Here is a 6,000-nt window from a genome sequence, read left to right on the forward strand (position 1 = left end):
AATAATTACAAGCTAATAGTGTTTATTAAAAACATTAATGATATTTCAAACATTGAACTTTGATGCAGTTTATCTAATAATATTTGGTACTTCTTAGTAACATTTAATATATAAAAAAGTACATGTTTTCTTAAGTTTTTATTTTATCGGCAAAACATGTTTTCTTCTTTATTGTTATTATTATTAATGAGAAATAATGTCTTTTATGTATTAAAAATAATATTATCAAATATGTGAGTAATTTATAACGTATTGATGTTACTGAGATGTATCTATATAATTTAAATATTTAGTAGTTTATTTATTTTTTAAATAAAATTAAAAAATATAAAATATATACATTACAATAAGAAATTTATATGTCGTTATAGACAAACATTTATTAATTTACTTTCGTTTGCAAGTTAATAAAGTGAAGTTTGAAAATGTACCAACATCCTATTTTCTACTCTAACATTATCTATTCAACACCATTAAGATACACATTTTTATTTTAAAATATAAAATAATTTGAAATGAAAAAACTAGAAATGGAAAATTGAAAGGTGTATTTGTAATTTTGTTGAAATAAAATTAAATTTGGAACGTTTAACAGAGATGTAAAACAAAAAAAATGTTTAAAAGGGATGTTACTTACTGGTGAGATTAAAGCGGTGACAGTGAGAATGGGAATAGAAAAGAAAGGTAAGGTAGCAGCATTTATTGCAGCTAATTTCTGCATAGTCACAGAAATCCCGTGAATCAAGACCTGGCTGACGTGGACCAGTCGTACGTTACGTGGGCATCGATGCATCTTCCTCGGATTTCAATCCAACCTTCAATTTCCTTTAATCTATTTCCCGCCCATTTCATCACATTATTTATTCTTTTACATTATAGTATTCAAATATTTTCAGTATAATCTAATCCTTTTTAAAACATTTTCAATAAAATTTGTTTATAATTTTTTTTATATAAAAATATATTAGTTTAATTAAATCTTTTTTATATATATGTTGTGTGTAAGTTGCCTAATTTTTTTTAAAATTACTTATAAATAAACAGTTCTTAAAATTGTTCTCATAAAACTTAAAATTCTATCTATGGCTTTTTCCTTGGAAGTGTTTTTATTCAGATATTGAACTTTCTTATTAAAGAAAATAAAAATTAAGTTGTTTGTTTAGTCCATTTCTGGTATTCTTTTCTTAAAGACTAACAGTCAACTATTGCTTAAAAAATTGTCAATTAAAATTAAATTAATAATTACATTTTAAATGTATTGTAAATTAAGTTTAAATCACACCAGATATCAAATTTATTTTTTTACAATAAAAAATAAATAAATGTGAACTACTCAGAGTGATCAAATCCTTATACAAAATAAAAGATCTAAGTCACTTCATCCTAAAATGTATACATCACCGAACACTTTTGATTAAAAAATACTCATGACTTTACTCAAAATCAAACACCCCAAAAACAAATAATTGAACTTAAAAATATGTCAAAAAACCATTCTCATACGACCAAATGTTCGAGGCACCAATCGAAAAAGACAAAAAAATAGAAAGAGACTTTGATGTAAAACAAAATCAAAACTTCACTTGAACCAAGACAACAACTTTTAAACCATCGACAATTCTCCCTTTAAAAATTACGCTATTTTTATGTTTCCACAACTCACTTATCATTATAGTCCAAATCATTTCCCACGTGTTATTTACCGAAGCAAACACATTCTAAAAATCACTTCCAATTTTAAACTTTCAAATCTTAAAATCTATTTGTAGTGTTTAGCCCATTATATCCCCTAGAAGCATGTTTAATCCATGGTTGTATAGGTAGGTTAAAAGTACACATCAAAAAATTTATTCAAAGTTAAAGTTTTACAAATAACAAACATAATGAGTTCTGATTGAACAAGGAATTAGGCTATCATTGTTTTTTATTTTCTCATGTTTCTTTGCTTTTCTAACTTTTTTTTTCTGATTTATTAAATCATATCAAACCAGTTTTTAAATGCTAAATATATCAATACAAAATATAATAAATATCTTTATTCTTATAACTGTAAAAATAATGTTAACAAATATTTTAAAAAATAAAATCAGTAAATTATGTTTAATAAATTAAATATAAAAACACTCATCATTTGTACGTGTATTTCTTTTGTAGGATAATAAAGAAAAGACAAATATAAATTTTTGAATTTATTGAATAGACGAGTCTTTGAATAAAGTCATCATGTTTGGTTTAGGTTGATTTCTCATACCTAATGTGAAGTTTTCAAATATATTTTTAGTGTGTTGGATTTGACGTTTGCAATTTTGAATTGCATTATAATAGCAAAAATATTTAAAATAGTTTTAATTTAAATGTGAGTCATCTCTCTAAGTTTTTTTTCAAAAATTAAATATATATTATATATATCTTTTAATAAATTATTGTAACTCCATTTCTATCTTATTTAAAAAATAGACAATGAGAATTAAAGACGACAATGACAATGCAGATTACATTAGTCGGTTGAAAAAAAGTACAAAACGAATTAAATATTTTCATTTTCTGATTCCTTTTTAGTCTATTTCATATAATCTTATAGTTCATGCAAATTAATTACAAAGTGGATTGAGTTAGTCTACACAGTCTGCAACAAAATATTTACTATATTTTAATATTATTAAAATGAAATAACAATAATAATATTTTTTTAAGTCAAAACAAGATGATTATTAGTTAGGTAGTGTAGACGATAGATTTTTTTTTAATATTTATGAAAGAAATAATTTTGACATATTTATTTTGTAAGGACCGACGTAGAAAAGGCTATATAAATAGAAATTTAGTTATTCAGGTTTTATTTAAAAAAAAAACCATCATCTCTAAAAACTCCTTTTTCTTTTCCTCTGCCTTCTCTCTAAAATCCCGACCTCCTCGCTCATCTATTTGACGATCAGAGTTCACCATTGGACTCCTGCCAACGAGATCTACGAGATTGACCAATCAGAATCTTTCATAGAGTATGTTCATTTTTGTTCCCTTTTTCCTTTCCTCTCCCTTCTCTCTTAGATTCTGACCTCCCCAGTCTGTCATTGGACTCCTGGCAGTGAACTCTACAAGTTTGACCGATCAAAATCTTAGATAGAGTAAGTTCATTCTTGACTCTTTTTCCTTTGAGTTAGTTTTGATCTGGTTGGGTTGCCTTTTAATTTAAGTTTGCATGTGAGGTTTGTATCTTCAAAATTAGTCTCTGTTAGCTCAGGGTCCTAGTGATGTAGTTAGATTTGTGATCAGGACTCTGTGGTGCAGGTTAGGGTATCCTTAAGCTTTTGGTGGGTTTGGAGCTCTTGGTGAGCATATGTTCAAGTAAAGGTAAGGGAAGCTAGTTTAAAATCTTCAATAGAACCATAGGTTAGAAGATTTGAATGTGAGTATGACGGGGTCAACAATTCCAGATTTTGTTGCAAGATTTCTTGTTCTGAGTAGATTGTAGTTTGATTGAAATTGAAAGTGTTGTGATTGAGAATTGGTTGTTGATTTAAATGCTAGATTTTGTTGCAAGACTTCTTGTTCTGAGTAGATTGTAGTTTGATTGAAATTGAAAGTGTTGTGATTGAGAATTGGTTGTTTGTTTTAAATGGTTTTGGAATTGGAAATCATGTATATATATATGTATGTATAAATGGACATAATAACTCAATGATTCAATGAGAGTGATTGTATCATGCTGAACATGAACTGGCAATGTAAGGTGTAGATTTATAGTTTAGGAATTGAATGAGATATTGACTTATAATCTAATAGGTATATTAAGTTATGCAGAATTTATCTGCATATTTCGCTCAAGCTAGAAAGTGCTAGCTCAAGCTAAAAAAATTATGGGTGCTCTCTGGAGGATTTTAGCCCAAGCTACCGAATTTTAGCTCAAGCTAAAATTATGGGTGCTCTCTGGAGGATTTTAGCTCAAGCTAGCAAATTTTAGCCCAAGCTAAAAAAATTATGGGTGCTCTCTAGAGGATTTTAGCTCAAGCTAAAATTCTGGGTGCTCTCTGGTGGATTTTAGCTCAAGCTAGCGAATTCTAGCTCAAGCTAAAGTAAAATAAAAAAAATAAAAAAATATTAAACTAGTTTTTATTTTCTTTTAAAAGATTGATTTATTTATTTCTATATAGTTTTTCTTATAAAGTATGCAAACTTTTATTTCATGTATAATTAATTGAAAATCTCTTTAATTAGACATTTATATAATCAGTCGATGAATTGTTGTGTATTTTGGAAATTCTAAACATTGGTATGATTTGATTATTTGATTTTGGATATTATGAGGTTCAAAATATGAATTCTAATTAAGACATAGTATTTTCAGGAAAGAGAATACCGTGTTGAGATTGTTATTAGGGTGTATTGATTTGTGAGTGTCCTGTGAATGAGACAATCCTGACTCTATTGATATAATGGAATCACATAGATGAAGTTATTCAGTTGGTGAGAGTTGAAGGAGGTCCATTTGGCTGAGTCTGAGGTTTGAAAGAACTGATCAGAGCAGATCAAATGGATTTACCCTGTCATATGAAGATGATGAGGAGATATTGAGATAATTATGCGCATGACTGTGTGGGTTTCACAACAGTGGTATGACAGGTGCAGGTCTCTGGATGCTAATTTCAATACACGAGTCTTCCGGAAGTAGAGTCAAGTGTCTGTGTTATCAGTCAGTAGAAGTTTGTCATGAGAAAGATGAATATTGAAATTGTTGATAGACACTTGATGGTTATGTGAAATGCATGAGAAAGGATGAATTTATGTGGATGTTAAAGTCATATTTGTGTTATAAGTTTTAAAAATACCTAGCTTACCATTTGTTTTGTTTTGTGGTTGTTTTTCTTTGATCTGTGATGATCGTGTATTTTACACGGGAGCAGATGATGTTACAGGTGATAAAGTTTCTCGGTGAGAAGATGGATGAGGGAAAATGTTTGTTTTTCTTTTGAAATTGTGATTTAAATTTTATGTAAATGTTTCAAGTCTTATGAAGAGAGAGATAATTTGAAACATTATAATAATAAAATTTTAGATATATTTATATTATGTTTATATATTTATTTTAATATTTCATACTGATTTTGGTTATAGATATGGAAAAATTTAGGGATGTTACATATTTGATTATTAATCTTATGTTTATTTAGTTTATTTAAATTTTATTAACGATGATAATTTATGGGATGCAACAAAAATTTGAAACATTAAAATAAAATTATTATTATAATATATATCTATTTCTTTTTAGGATTTTGCTTATACTGGACCATACACCCGTATACCATATGTCAATAAAACTAACCTATAATTCTTATAAAAATCAGTTTATTCTAACCTACTTTTTACCGATCAAATACGAAACAAGTTAAATTAGATTAAACTATTTCACACGAATAATAGTTTCTTGTGAAACATGTTATATATAGTCACTGTATTTAAAAAATCATCCTACTATATTTATTTAAAACAAATTTAAGACTAAGAAAATAAGACATACACGAGATATAAATATTCAAAATAAGAAACAACATCGTTGAATAATACATTTAAAACTAGACATTACTATACAACTTACATCTCAGCAAAATTGACACCTCAAGTAACAACAATCATCCGCCATCACATGAAAAAAAAAATTATTAAAACAAAAATAAAAAAATAAAAATATGGAGGGACTAGACCAAAACTCATATGTTAACAAAAATGATACATAGGTAGACTATATCTATTCATAAAGAATTATAAGAACAGACTAGATGGAAGTCTATTATACCAATGAAATGATTCTCTATGAATAAATCCTAAATTAGCTAACTTATCAACACACACATTCCCTTCGCGAAAAATATGAGTAACCCTAAATTGATTGTCCCACATAAATTAAAATAAGTATTTCATCGATTATGAAACATCAATGGAACATTAGTCCTAAGAGTAAACGCATCACAAACCAAGGTAGAATCACATTCAAGCCAGTAG

Source organism: Phaseolus vulgaris, chromosome 8, assembly GCF_000499845.2.
Source record: "Phaseolus vulgaris cultivar G19833 chromosome 8, P. vulgaris v2.0, whole genome shotgun sequence".
Classification (NCBI taxonomy): Eukaryota; Viridiplantae; Streptophyta; class Magnoliopsida; order Fabales; family Fabaceae; genus Phaseolus; species Phaseolus vulgaris.